At 44.5% G+C, this 15,618-nt stretch overlaps 1 protein-coding gene across 3 annotated transcripts in view; it reads right to left on the minus strand.

Annotated features, from left to right (window-relative positions):
• Window positions 1–11,904, minus strand: part of DAGLA (diacylglycerol lipase alpha) — a 77,751-nt gene extending 65,847 nt beyond the window's left edge. For all 3 annotated transcript variants that reach the window (XM_033157045.1, XM_033157054.1, XM_033157036.1), the window contains exons 1-3: window positions 11,849–11,904; window positions 9,854–10,032; window positions 4,221–4,352 (exon numbers count right to left, since the gene is read on the minus strand). The gene's annotated coding sequence lies outside the window, so the exon portion shown is untranslated. The remainder of the gene's footprint in view (window positions 1–4,220; window positions 4,353–9,853; window positions 10,033–11,848) is intronic.
• Between the last annotated feature and the right edge of the window lie 3,714 nt (window positions 11,905–15,618).

Here is a 15,618-nt window from a genome sequence, read left to right on the forward strand (position 1 = left end):
AAATCATAATTAAATAGTTTTGCTATTTTCCATAGATGGTTGTTGATTTTTAAGGGTGTGAGAGCAGGTAAAACTCTCTTTGTACATGTTTGGTTTGTGCTCAAATAGAGGGAATGGAAATAGGCAGGGTCAAAAACACATAGTGTGGATTTATCCACCAAAGGATCGCAGTCAAAAGATAAGCTTGGTTCTGATCAAGTCCACTGTTTTTATTATGATAAAAGTTTATACCCACAACAGATATTTTCTATCTCATACTGGATTGCAACATCTCATCTCTCTTTCCTTGCTCAAATGAAACTACTTTTTTCTTCCAAGTTCTGACTATACTTCAGAGGTTTGCAAAGAAGTGTCAATCTTATGTATTCAAACAAAGACTTGAATCTTACACCTAAACCAATGGCTACAGAAGCTAAGAAAGAGTGGGAGTCACATACATTTTTGCACATATTAGCTTTTAGTTGCCTTACAGCAGTGGTTTTCAATCAGTGTGCCATGGGACCCTGAGGTGCCTTGAATGATGGTCGGGGGTGCCGTGAGCAACACTGGCCTCTGTCCCTCATTTCTTCCCTCCACTGATTTCCCCTCGCGTCTCTGCTTGCACGAGTGTTTGCTGCAGCAGCTACATGCTTCCCAGGCAAATGGTGCCTCTGGGGATTACCATAAGCTGAGAAGGCCTCGGAATAAGCAAGCAAGTGGGTGAGGGAGCCCTTACTGTTGGGAATGGACAGACAAGTGGGAAGCTTGGACAGGCAGACAGGCATTGCACTGGCTTCTCTTGTGTTTTCAATGTGCAAGACCTGCCTGGGAACTGAGTGCCCGGTGCTGAAGGTGAGCCTTTCCACCATGCAGGCGCGGCAGTGCTTGCTGTTGCCACTGCTACCTCCCAAGGTAAGCTGCTGGCCCCATGTTCACCTTTGGTCAGTCTTCACTGGGCCACTAAGACTGGGAGAATCCTCTTCCAAGGCGCCTGTGGGGCAGTGTGAGGGGGCACCTATCTTTGGGGTGGGGTGGGGCAGCTCAGAGACCAGGGGCAGTAGCAGCGGCTGCCCAGAGGACTCCCAAGGAGAGTGGAGGGGGGGGCTGAGGGAAGACTACACAAGGGAGGGTGTTTGAAAAAGGGTGAGAGACTGGCAGCTCTGCAGGCAAGGGGTGACATAACTGGGCTCCTGAGTCCCATAGGGGTGCTGCAGAAAGAATGTAGTTGGTCAAGGGAGCCGTGGACTCAAAAAAGTTGAAAACATCTGTCTTACAGTATATGTTAAGCCTATTAAATGCTTGCCTTCCAGCAAAACTAGTTAGCAGCATCTGCCATATCAGTGTGACTTCTTGAAAAGAAACAACTCACGTATTCAAATTTAGTGTGTTTCTTATTCTGCAAAGCTTCCTTTTGGCATGATGTGTAAGAAGCCATTCAATCATAAGACAAAATAGCTTTTTCACGTTTTTCAAGCAGTTCCCATTGATATTCATGGCACATGGCACTGATTCACATCAAAGAAACCACACCCCGAGGAAGGAAGGAAGACTATAAACTCCATACCATTTGTTTCCATGGCTCACTTGCCCCCAAAAGATGTTAGATACTGGCACAAAGCCTACTGGGAACAATAGCCTATTCACATGGCCTGATCCACCTGCTTGAGAAATATTGGATCATCATAATCTAATACAATATATTTCATGTATGCATACCCCTTGGCATAGCAATATTATATATTAGCATTATACATGCACTGAAGTACATGTGTGTGGATTGAGGTACAGGGAATACCACACAGATTTGAAGTACTGATAGAAGTTACAGCAGCACTTTTCAACTTATGTGTTCCATACCAAATGCACGTTACACTACATCTCCATTGTATACACACAGAATCACAAAGATAGACATACCTCTGGGAACTAACTAAATATGATAGCATAGCTGTTTACCTTCACAGTGTTTCCCTGCTCTAAAGATCTGAGTTTAACTGTGGAAGACATGGTAGAATAGTGACTATTCTATGCAATGGCACCTGGGGTCTCTTGCATACAAAATGTGTGCTCTATCAATGTGCTCTATCAGTGTGCTCTATCAATGATAGAGAGACAGAGAAGTTTATTCTTCCACACCCACCCTTATAATCAATAAAAGTTGGCCTAGCTTCTCAATCTAGTTCATCTTCCCCAACCTAGTGCCCTCCAGACGTTTTGGAGTACAACTCCCATTGACCATGATGCTGACTGGAATGCATCAGAGCTGATCTATTCAATGACTGCAATCCTAAGTATACCTAATAATAATAATAATAATAATAATAATAATAATTTATTTATACCCCGCCCTCCCTGGCCAAGACTGGGCTCAGGGAGGCTAACACTGAATATAAATACAGTAAAAACATTAAAAACAAACAAACAAACAAAAACACAGTTGATTAAAATATGAGTTAGAATACAGTTTAAAATGCAGCTTAAAATGCAGCCTTGTTTTAGTGGTAGTCTAAAGATCAAAGGCATAAGGGGAGAAAACATCAAATATTCACCGGGGCCAACTATCCATGCTGGTCCTACATGGGCCAGCAAAAAGAGCTGAGGGAAAATTTATATATAAATCCCATATAAGGGGTTCCATCAAAAATTAAAAAATGAGAGGGGGGGTAGACTGAGTCCAGCCCAAAAGCCAGGAAGAACAGCTCCGTCTTGCAGGCCCTGCGGAAAGGTGTCAAATCCTGCAGGGCCCTGATCTCCTGCGGTAGGGCGTTCCACCAGGCTGGGGCCAGAGCTGAAAAGGCCCTGGCCCTGGTTGAGGCCAATCTAACCTCCTTGGGGCTCGGGACATAAAGTGTTGTTATTTATGGACCTTAAGGTCTTCTGCGGGGCATACCAGGAAAGGCGGTCCTTTAGGTACGAGGGTCCTAGGCCACATAGGGTTTTAAAGGTCAAAACCAGCAGCTTAAACCTGACCCTGTACTCCACTGGGAGCCAGTGCAGCTGGTAAAGCACTGGATGAATGCGATCCCGCGGCAAAGACCCTGTAAGGAGCCTCGCCGCGGCATTCTGCACCCGCTGGAGTTTCTGAGTCAGCTTCAAGGGCAGCCCCGCGTAGAGCAAATTACAGTAATCAAGCCTGGAGGTGACCATTGCATTGATGATCACTGTGGCCAGATCAGGGCGAGAAAGGTAAGAAACCAACTGCTTATAAGGAAGCCTGTCTCAATGAAATTAACGGACTCACCTCCAAACTGACATGGTTAGACTTAGGTTGTTAGCTTCCCATTCTGGGAGACCAACACTGCGAGGATATTCTCATTCAGACTGTAATGTTACTTGGGTTGCATGACAATCTGTTGCTCATTCTCACAAGTAGCTCTAAGAAATTTCACAGATAAGCACTGGCATATCTCTTGCCCATAGCATTCTGTTGAAAGTACCAGTAAATTATATGTGTGAAAGGGGGGGGGGGGGGGAGAGAAAGTTTCCAAATTTGTATTTTCAACTTTCAGTATTAAGAGACATTTACAACATTACTGAGTCACAAATAAATGCCACTCTATCATGACATTGTTTCCTGTATTACTCAACACACAAACACGTGCAACTGTAACTCAACACTCAAATCTACATACATACATTTCAAAAGTCTCAAATAACATGATACTCTATACACACATACTAAAGGAAGCGTCTTCTTACAAAACTTGGTACAGTGAATATAATGGGCAGGATTCAACTAACCAGTCCCACAGCAGAAGCCCACCCAAGGATATCCACAAGGATATGCAACAGGGCTTTCCCCCCTGAAATTGGCTGGGGAGAGGGGTGTCATGAGGAACCCCAGAACAGCATTCAGGGAGAAGGGGGGGGGGACTATATTCCATCTGGCAAGCTGAAAATCTTGCACTGACTGAAAGATTGCCATAGTGCTACATTGAATTCATTTCAATAACTGAACCTGTCTTCTTTGGAATATTTCTTTTACAAAAAGTGGGTGGGGGGAGTAATTATCTGTACTCATTTAGCACCATTATTTCTGATTCAATAGCAGAAATTTATGTACCCAGATATTATATCTACATTGCTGATTATTCTCCCTAATTACACAATTGTTTTCAGGTCTTTAAAATGAAAACCATCATTTGTAATCATTTGAGGAACTAGCTTTCTTAACTCTCCTCTAAGCTCCACCAATAGAGAAGATAAACATCCGTTTCAACAGTTATTGTCAGATTACTTACATGACTCTTCAACTTTAAGTCAGTAGTTCCTGCTACAAGCATGTGATTATTTATACTTTCCAGTAAGACTTCATCCATGTATGTTTTCTGAGTCAAGTTTTATAAACTTCAAAATCCACAGCTGGGCAATATCTTTATTAGGATTACAAAATAGTAAGTAAGCTTTGTGAAGCGATTGGTCGCATTTAATAGATAGAGAATAGCCTACTTAAGGCTTGCTTCAAAATACTAGACTTTCTGGTATGTGTATGCAGTAGCTTGTTCCTTTGGCCTAAAGTCTATTAGAGCTTAATCACACTACCAGCCAACAACACATGGTTCAACTATATTTCAGCCATTATAGTAAACTACCCCACCTCCTATTCAATACATTCACAATATATGACGGTCACCATGCTGTGGAGGAGGAAAGCTTTGCTACCTAGGATGATGTATATCTATCTATCTATCTATCAGTCTATCTATCTATCTATCTATCTACTTACCGGTACCTACCTACCTACCTAGGGGAGGGCAGATATGTTTCAACATTGATGACAATGTGTTGCTGTCAAAGACATAAGAAATAAGGCAGAAGGTAAGAGATTCATAAATCAATGTACCATTACTACAAAGCAAGGTGGTAGCCTTGCTTGTGTTCTTTTTTTAAAAAAAAAAAATGCTGCATGAGTAGTTCATAAAATGAGTCTGATATGGTAGTGGTGCTATCCAACAGATTGCACAAACACATTCTAAACAGTGGTTCTGGGAGCAAAACTTCTTGTTCCCAAACAGAATAAATTACAGTTTGAATGCTTCAGACCACTGGAATGTTTTCAGCTACACTTATACATTATTACCAACACAGCTTACCATACAGATACTGCCTAGTAGCAACCAATGTAATCAATGAAAAAGCCAAGTTATGGCAGGTGTGGGCTTACCACTGCAGGCGTTTATTCTATCCTGTAATTCTATTATTTCCCAGCTGCCACCACTTCAGAGCATTTTCTGCACAATCTGACCACACAAAAGTTTCCTCCTGCTACCCAATATAAAATGCAGTAACTTCTCTATTACACTGGAGAACTGTACTGTATCAGAAATCAGTATGTGAGGTCTGTGTGATGAGACAAACAACTATATATTTGTACAAGCAATCACTTTTTTCAGAAATGCAGAAGTGTTGTAGAGATGTAACTGCCTGATGACACATACTTCTCTGTTTCTCATTATAATCCCTGGCCAAATCATTGCTGTATACTCCATAGTTTTTCAAGCCTGAAAATAAGGCACAGTCTGACCACCACTTCTGCAACTGCATTTATATATTTTGGTGTAATTGCTGTGGGCATCCACAGACATGACATAGGGCAACTCTTCCTATCCCTAGGCTTTTACTCCAAGTGGAGTATTCCCTTTCTCTCTCCTCCAATTCCTGTGGCACCCCGCTTTCTCCTCCCCAGGTGCTACATTTTCTTCCCTCTAGTCTCTCAGATTGTTCCGTTGCCCTCCTATCCTCTCAGTCATGTAAGTTTCTTCTGTTCTTCTGCTAAGGTGTTCTTCCGAGCCTTTAATGCTCCCAACCTCCTCCTTCAACTCCATGTATGTTTCAGGGCAGGGGAAGTCACTTCATGATGAAGGGGCAGTGAGGACAGCACTTAAGAGGATCCACAGCTGCCATGGGGAGAGCGCAGTGGTTCCACTGTCCCCATGAGTGCCATGTTGGCGACTTCAGAACTATGAGCATCAAAGTGTCAAATAGTTTTGAACTTTGCTGTTGCCTCTGTTTACAGTAGTGCCTTTTTCCACGTTGAGCACGACTCATACAGCAGACCAGTCTCTGCTGCAGTATTAACACTGCAACACCCCCACAAACATCTTATTAACTGAGTTGGTGCAGGGGTAAGGTCTGCATGGGAGTAAAGGCATTTGCCCTGGAATCCATTTCTCTTCACTTCTAAGGGTGGGTGCCCACTGCAGTAAATTAATTCTAATGTAAAAGTACATGTTCAGAAGCACTTTTATTTATTTCTTCACATATTAGAGGGCTTACCCCTAGTACTGAAAATAGATTATTGCAGGGCTGAAACCTAGAACAGTTTAAACCTTGATAATGGCACAATTTTTTAGCAATGCATGGCACCATTTTCTTTTGAAATTTATAAATTGTCTTTTTCTTTGAAGAAACAACATGGTCAAATATATGATGTGTTATTGCTAATGGGCATGATGAAAGAAGGAAGGGTGGGGCTCTGATCAATAAGACCAACAGTAGCTTGCAAGCAACTTTTCTACTTATATCACAGTACAATACAGAAGTAAAGCACTATAAATAAGGCCCAAGCAACAGCTGAAAATGCAATTCATCTCATGGAGAACACTGAATTTCAGAGTATGGGGTGGCTTGCAAACGAGATAATAACAAAACTATTACCAAAACCCTATTGTGGACTTAGTGGCTGTAGCTTCACCACCAGTGCTGAAAACAATTTCACTTTGCAATGAGTACAAGGGGGGGGGGGACACACCTGGGGGGACTTCTGAGCTCACCTGCAGCAGAAGTTCTGATCCACACAATAAGATTCCATTGGCAGTAAGGAGCTTATCTGTGCTATTTTACAGATGGAGCAGGGACAAAATTTGCAAGGCCTAACAGAAGTACAAGGAGGCCTTACAAATAGCGGGGGAGAGAAGGCAAGCAAAATGCGAGGGAGATCGTGAAAGATACAGGAAATTGAATGCAGATTTCCAAAGAATAGCAAGGAGAGACAAGAGGGCCTTTCTAAACGAGCAATGCAAAGAAATAGAGGAAAATAACAGAATGGGAAAAACCAGAGATTTGTTCAAGAAAATTGGAGATATGAAAGGAACATTTCGTACAAAGATTACCACAATTAAGGACAAAAGTGGAAAGGACCTAACAGAAGCAGAAGACATCAAGAAGAGGTGGCAAGAATACACAGAAGAATTATACCAGAAAGATATGGAGATCTCATACACCCCAGGTAATGTGGTTGCTGACCTTGAGCCAGACATCCTGGAGAGTGAAGTCAAATGGGCCTTAGAAAGCCTCGCTAACAACAAGGCCAGTGGAAGTGATGATATTCCAGCTGAACTATTTAAAATTTTAAAAGATGATGCTGTTAAGGTGCTACACTCAATATGCCAACAAGTTTGGAAAACTCAGCAGTGGCCAGAGGATTGGAGAAGATCAGTCTACATCCCAATCCCAAAGAAGGGCAGTGCCAAAGAATGCTCCAACTACCGCACAATTGCACTCATTTCACATGCTAGCAAGGTTATGCTTAAAATTCTACAAGGCAGGCTTAAGCAGTATGTGGACCGAGAACTCCCAGAAGTGCAAGCTGGATTTCGAAGGGGCAGAGGAACCAGAGACCAAATTGCAAACATGCGCTGGATTATGGAGAAAGCTAGAGAGTTCCAGAAAAACATCTACTTCTGCTTCATTGACTACGCAAAAGCATTTGACTGTGTCGACCACAGCAAACTATGGCAAGTTCTTAAAGAAATGGGAGTGCCGGATCACCTCATTTGTCTCCTGAGAAATCTCTATGGGGGACAAGAAGCTACAGTTAGAACTGGATATGGAACAACTGATTGGTTCAAAATTGGGAAAGGAGTACGACAAGGCTGTATATTGTCTCCTTGCTTATTTAACTTATATGCAGAATTCATCATGCGAAAGGCTGGACTGGATGAATCCCAAACCGGAATTAAGATTGCCGGAAAAAATATCAACAACCTCAGATATGCTGATGATACTACCTTGATGGCAGAAAGTGAGGAGGAATTAAAGAACCTTTTAATGAGGGTGAAAGAGGAAAGCGCAAGATATGGTCTGAAGCTCAACATCAAAAAAACTAAGATCATGGCCACTGGTCCCATCACCTCCTGGCAAATAGAAGGGGAAGAAATGGAGGCAGTGAGAGATTTCACTTTCTTGGGTTCCATGATCACTGCAGATGGTGACAGCAGTCACGAAATTAGAAGACGCCTGCTTCTTGGGAGAAAAGCAATGACAAACCTAGACAGCATCTTAAAAAGCAAAGACATCACCTTGCCGACAAAGGTCCGTATAGTTAAAGCTATGGTCTTCCCAGTAGTAATGTACGGAAGTGAGAGCTGGACCATCAAGAAGGCTGATCGCCGAAGAATTGATGCTTTTGAATTATGGTGCTGGAGGAGACTCTTGAGAGTCCCATGGACTGCAAGAAGATCAAACCTATCCATTCTCAAAGAAATCAGCCCTGAGTGCTCACTAGAAGGACAGATCCTGAAGTTGAGGCTCCAGTACTTTGGCCACCTCATGAGAAGAGAAGACTCCCTAGAAAAGACCCTGATGTTGGGAAAGATGGAGGGCACAAGGAGAAGGGGACGACAGAGGATGAGATGGTTGGACAGTGTTCTCGAAGCTACTAACATGAGTTTGGCCAAACTGCGAGAGGCAGTGAAGGATAGGCGTGCCTGGCGTGCTCTGGTCCATGGGGTCACGAAGAGTCGGACACGACTGAACGACTGAACAACAACGAACAACAGAAGTACTGTATCATAAATGCTGTTAATCTTAGTTTGCATGAATACAGCATAATAGGCAATACAACCCTTAACGGTATGACCTCTCTGCTTAAAAAAGGCAAAAATCATCTGTTCCACTAAGCTCATTATTATCACGAGGATGTCTTTGTAACAGATGAATGAAACAAAATGTACATTCCTGAATCGGAGGGTTTGTGAGCCTTGATATCATAGCACACACAGTACTCAGAATACTCTCAATTATTTATTATAACATTGAATTTCATGACCTGCTCTATTTAGCAAGACTTTGGTAGAAACAGCACAGAATTAAGCAATTGTACCAGGTCATCAAACAAAGGGGGGAGGGGAGCACTTGATCCAAGAAATCACTAGTACATCAAATGTTACCCATTTACACTCCTAGAAAGCAGCTCTATTATCTATTTTCACTGAGAGCAGCATTGTCTTCTCTAGGAATACCACTGCACATCAACCAAAGAAATGGCATAATCCAGTGCACTGAATTAGCGATCCACCCATTGACATTGTTTTCCAAAGTCTTAAAACACATTCACCATTTGACCACCCTTCCCACAGGCATCCTTCACAGATCCACAATCATATCATTGGCTGCGTCTTTTAATAAGCACATGTAATATTAATATAAAATGCCCCTCAAGTGGGTACTTGTCCACTCCAGATGACAAGCATGTAGAAACACACACCATAGTTGCAACCTGGCTATAGGCTTATCCCCCAATTCCATTTTAACAATTTTTGCCTGTGTCTGTAAGGCTTTTGAGGCAGCATGTTCCAAAATTTGTCTTGTTCTCATCTCAGTGTGTGACTTCTAGACAATTATAGCCATTTCCCTCCAAATGAATCTACCAGGATCGTACAATAAGGGTGCTGAACTAGAATCTGGGAGAGTAAGGTTCAAATTCCTACTCAGCTGTGAAGTTTACTGGATGATCTTGGGCCACTTACAGCTTCTCAGCCTAGCCTACCTCACAAGGTTGTTGTGAGGATAAAGCGGGTGTGGGAGAAGCATGTATGCCACCTTGAGCTTCTTGAAGGAAAGGGAGGATATAAATATATACAAAGGGCTGTACCTCAGTGGTAGAATACATGTTTTGCATGCAGAAGATCCCCGGTTCAATCCCTGGTATCTCCAGGCAGGACTGGGAATGTTCCCATCAGAAACCCTAGACAGCTGCTGCTTGTCAGTGTTGACAGTACTGAGCTAGATGGACCAGTCGTCTGACTCAGGATAAGGCAACTTCCTGTAAACCTGTGAAATAAATATATCAATCTGAGCCTCTTCTCTGTGTAACTCCCTCCAAGAGATGTCCAAAACATGGCAACAAGAAAACAGGTTTTTTTCTGTGGCAGCCCCCAATTATGGAAAATATTCCTCAGGGAAGCTCCTCTGGTGGTGACACTGTCATGCTGTCAGGCAAATACATATTTATTTTTCAGGGCATTTGGATAGCACTAGTGACCTGGCTTTTGGTGGTCATTTGGTGTCAATTCTAGTTTTGTATGGGGATACTTATTCTTTAGATGATATTTTGGAAGAATCCTGAGGTATGTTTGCATTCTATCGGTTTAAGAAATACTTTAATATACAGTATATTGTATTTTTTGCATTTTATTTATTGTTTGTTAAATTTCTTTGGGGCTTCCACTGGTTAAGGGACACAATTCACAGATTTTATAAACTGAACTGAACTAAGCCAAACCTAATAATCCAAACATAAACACAATGTCCTATCAAAATGAGGCATGCTTAAATTCTGTGTAAGTCAATGGAACTAAAGCTACAATCCTAAACACACAGAAGTATCCACTGAATTGAAAAGGACTTCTGAGCAAACGTGCATAGGATCACACTGCATACTGCAAGGTCTCATTACATTTCAGTGTAATCTGAGCACATGTAACTTTCAACAGATTGCACCCAGTGATAATATTGCCTGATATTCAGGCCCAGCAGGTATGTTCTTGTGAAGACAACCCACTCAAATATAAAGGACCAGTTCCTTCCCCCACTCCCTCAAGATATAGAAAGAGCCCCCCCCCCTTTTCCTGCAAAGTAAATGCCTATTAATACAAATCCAGCCCCCATAATGCACATGCAAACGCGAATGACATTTTCTTCTGCAATCCAAGACAGGAACATCAGAATATATTAAAGAAGTAGCTTCAGACCGCCAGCTCCGCCAAGGGCCAGCATGAGCCCAACAGAAACCACCGTGGTGTTGAGTGTCCAGATTAAATTCAGCAAAAACGGATCGTTATAAAACTGCTGTGCCGAAGGCCACAAAATTCCTTCCTTTCCACGCAAGCACGCGCGCGCACATCCATCTGCGCCTGCTACCCGGGAGCCCCAACCCCGGCTCCTCGATTTCCCGACGCCCAAATGAATCTCGCAACCAGCCCACCCTACCTAGTCCTGGCAGAGGGCGCTGGGCGGCCCGGGGGGAGGAAGGGAGACGCAGCCCAAGGCCACATGAAAAGCCATTGCCAGAGCCACCCGAGGATGCGCTTCCGCCTCCTCCCGCCCCCACGTCCTGCTCCTTTCCCTCCGCTCCAAGCCGCAGGCTGTGCCCCGCACGGTCCCCTCCCCGATCAGGGGAAGCGGGCGGAGAGGGCACCTTTTTGGGCAGCAGGAGAGCTCCAGGGCGCGCTGCTTCCTTACCCGTCCTGCTGCCATGCCGGCAGAGCGGCGGTACCGGGGTTCGGGGAGAGGGATGCTTCCCTGTTCACCATGGCAACGGGGCCCTCCACCTCTGGCAGCGGCGGCGCTGCGGGGGTGGGGGCAGGCGAAGGCACCCGCTGCCTTCCCGCCGCGTTGCCATATGCCAGGGCAGAGGCGCCTCTCGACTCGCTCCCGCGCGGGAGACGCAACGGCCTCCCTTCGCCGCGAAGGAGCGAGGTGGTGTCCTCCGCCCCGCCTGCCTCCCGCCCCGCTCATGCCAGGGGCGCGCCTTCACTCCTCGCCCGCAGCGACAGAGGGGGCACTCGCCCTCCCTTCACTTCACCCCACCCCACCCCGCTCTCCCGGCTCCGCCGCCGCCGCCGGGCACGTCCCCGCAGCCGCTCACCCCTTTGCCGCCGTCTCCGCCGCCGCCGCCACCGGGCCGAAGCCGCAGCCGCTGCTGCCGCCGCCGCCTCCATCCCGGGGCTCGGCAGCCACCCCGCACCCCGTTTCTCTAATGCCGCCTCCGCTCGTGCCAGGGCCGCCTCCGCCCGCCGGGCCGCCCACTGCGTCAGCTCCGTAAGTCCCGCTACGCACCCAGCGGTAACTATGGCGACAGCGGGGCCTTCCTGCGCCCTCTGCTGTCGGGAAGCGCGGGCCTGGCGAAGCGAGCTGGCGAAAAGAGGAGGCCTTGCGGGGGCGGCCGATTGCACGCACCTGGGGCAAAGAGAGGCGGGTGCTGAGAGGGGAAAGAGAAGCCTTCCTTCTCTGCTAAATTCCTAAAAAGAGATTTTTCTTTGCTATGCTGAGCCTGTCTAGAATCCTTGCCATGTCCCCTGAAAGGGACCCCTGCTCTTTAATAATTGGGGGGGGGGGGAGTGGTTTCTCAGTGTCCAAGGAAGAGCTCTCTGCACATGCTTAGAAACCTGTTTATTCTCCTAAATCAGAGGTTAGCTCTGATATGAAAAACAGTTTTCACTCCAGAGCCCTGGCATAAATTAAACAATACAGTAGGAAAGGGAGAGGGGGAGAGAGAGTTGAGTGGTGGCAGACTTTTGCAATTAGTTTTTTTTTTTTTTGTTTCATGGAGTTTGCATAAGAAGGAGCAGCAAGGGCATAAGGAATGCACTTGACATTTGTCATTTGACAATGTGAAATAATCCAGTGCATTTATTGTTCCTTGTGCCTTGAGGAATGTTCAGGCTTGACTGAGAACTACTGAAAACAAGGAAGCACACCCAGGGGCCAGGATCTAAAATGCCGTTCCCAGTGAGCTTCCATATACTTGTTCCACTTCAGTGGCCCTGCAGTTCTGATCACAGCTATATAATAATATAATACTGCCCTGCAAGTTGCTTCCCAAATTCAGTGGACCTTTGAGAACAGCAGTCATCCAGTGGAGGTCTTCCCTCAGTGACACATGCATTGGTTACAATCCAGGCTGAATTGCTGTAATGTGCTCTATGTGTTCCGTGATTCTCTTTGGCTCCTGACACAATATAGTTAGCCTCCTGAAAGATTTACAAATATTTGGCAGCCTCATGAAAGATTCACAAATAGTTGCTTTATTTCTGTAGCACAGGGGTTGTTGCTTTTTACCCAGAGTTCCATGGAACCCTCTGCTTCTGTGAGCATGCCCCAGGGTTCCACAAAATTGTACAACCTCCCACCTTAGGCACTTCACAATTCCCTCTTGTGGCAGGCAGGTAGTCACTCCCACTCGTCCAATCATCTGAAATAATACTCCCAAGTTATAATTATTTAGTACAAATACTTGCCTTTGGTTTTCGTAATTGTGAAAGAAATTGCTTATTACTTTTCTTTCTCTTGCCGTGGAGGCAGGGAGGATTGTGGTTGCGCTGCATCTATGACAACAAGTGACAGATGATCCTCTACCAGGAAAACATAATTTGAAAATAAGTGCTATAGGGCATCCTGTGGCTCTGTGCCAGTAACCAGGGGCAGAAATCAGAATGCAGTTTTACATGCTCATCCTCTGTTAGTTTCTGTAGGAAATGTGAGTCCCTTGGGCTGGATAGATGACAAGGCCAAGGAAGGGAGGGCCCAGAGCTGCACAAATCAGCAACAAAAGATTTGGGAAGGCTGGCCTTTGACAGTTCTTCAGAAGTCTTTAATAAAAGCATAAGTTACACATCAACAAAATAGTGACGTCCACAAGAAGTTTGTGGTGAAAATGCAGAACAGTAGCTTAGCGGTACAGGCCTGGGCTTCAAGAAATATTCATTTAATGATGGTTCACTTTTAACAGTCAAGAGGTGTGGCACAATACAAGAAATGTTTATTCAATCAAGTAGAGAGTCCAATTGGCAGTATACAAATTTAATAACTAAAATGAACAATAAACAATAAAATACAGCCAGCAGCACTCTGGAAACAAGTTGTTCACTTAGCAACCCTCCTCCCTCTTTCTTGAGATACTTTGCTATCTCCACTTCCAGATAAATGTTTAAGTGCTAAATTAACTCGTGAAGAAACTACCATCTGGATGCAGCAGACTAAAAAGCAAGGAGTTTAATTGAATAAAAGGGAAAGCATTCGAACAGCAACAATATACACCTTTTAGACAGAAGTAAGACGGTGGGATCATTTTCCTAGAACAGATCATTAGCTGCCTTGATTAATGTGAATGGGTCTTTCGCTGTAGTTTTGCCTATGCTGGTTGGTAACCAGAGACTTAACAGAAGGAGCTAAGTGGTGCTTATTGCTCTAGAATACTTCTCCACTCTTCGGAATCAATAGAATTGTAGCATTGGAAGGGTCCCAACCAAGGGTCATTTAGTCCAACCCCATGCAATGCAAGAATCCCCCATGCACAGCTAAAGAATCTCTAATGGATGGCCATCCAACCTGTGTCTTAAAACCTCCACTGAAGGAGAGTCTACCACCTTCTGACACAGTCATTTTCACTGTCTTCCTGTTGTAGTGCCCATCAGAGTTTGGAAGTAGGACAGGAAGGAAGAGCTAAAAGGAGGTTTTCCAGTTTTAATTTGGAGAAAGAGAAATGGCACATGGCCTATCCTCCCCCCCCCCTTCCTCTCCCAAGTGTATATCTCAGTTCCACCACCTTGACAGGCCACTTATGTGTGATCATAGGATTGCCCACTTTAATTAAGATCCAGGTTGAATGAGTTGCCTGGAACCAGATGCATCTCAGCTCCTATTCAGAAGTAAGTACCATCAAGTCTAGATAAGGGTGCATAGATTTGCAATCTGAAACAACTCCACCCATTCACCATTGCTAGCTCCTTATGCCACCTCTTTCCTGTCAAATCTCTCTTCAAAATACATTTTCAGGAAGACCTTACCCCAGCCTCTTAACCTTCACTTCCTAGAAATACTAAGCTAACTCCATTCATAGTTTCCATGATTCTATCTTCCCTCCCTTCTTGTCCTTCCATTGTCTCCCTTTTGTTGAGATTTAGATGGCATGTTCCTTGGGGTAGACTGCTTTGCTTACGTTATAATGTACATAAAGAATAAAAAAGAAATAAAGCAGTAACTGCTAGATGCTATTGTGAATAGTACCTTTTACTACAGAGGCATTTTATGTGCAGTGCAACTTACGACTTTTTCTTGTCTGGTTCCTTAAGGAAAGGGCCCATTTGTTAAGCAGCACTTGACTGCTTACATATGCCTCTGCTGCAGGTTTTGCTAAATAAAAGCACCACAGCAAAGAATACAAAATCGTGCACTGAGTCACCAAAGGGAATTCTGTTTAGGAGATTCCAGGCGTGTTGGTGGCTTATTTGTGTCTGTTAGGCCTCTTTGCAGCATTGCAACCCAGCCCTAATCACATTTACTTAATGTTCTATTGATTTAAATGAAATTTTATTCAGAATAAGTGTACAGAGGACATCACCCGGTGAGGAATAAATTCTATTTACATGAGACAACAAGCACATTTTCAAAGCTAGCGTAGAATGTGAAGCCCTGGGTGGCCTTGGTATTAGAACCCTACTTCCAGGCTACCACCAGCAAGCAGTCTAAGGCAGAGGTAGCCAATGGGATGCCCTCCAAATGTTGATAATGCAAAAAGAACAAAAGAAGAGCAAGCCAGATCAGGCCAATAGCCCATCTGGTTCAGCATCCGCTTCTCACGGTGACCAACCAAATGCTTGTGGGAAACCTAAGCACAAGGGAACTCCCCCCCCCCGT

The sequence above is a fragment of the Lacerta agilis genome, chromosome 1 (genome assembly GCF_009819535.1).
Source record: "Lacerta agilis isolate rLacAgi1 chromosome 1, rLacAgi1.pri, whole genome shotgun sequence".
Lineage (NCBI taxonomy): Eukaryota > Metazoa > Chordata > Lepidosauria > Squamata > Lacertidae > Lacerta > Lacerta agilis.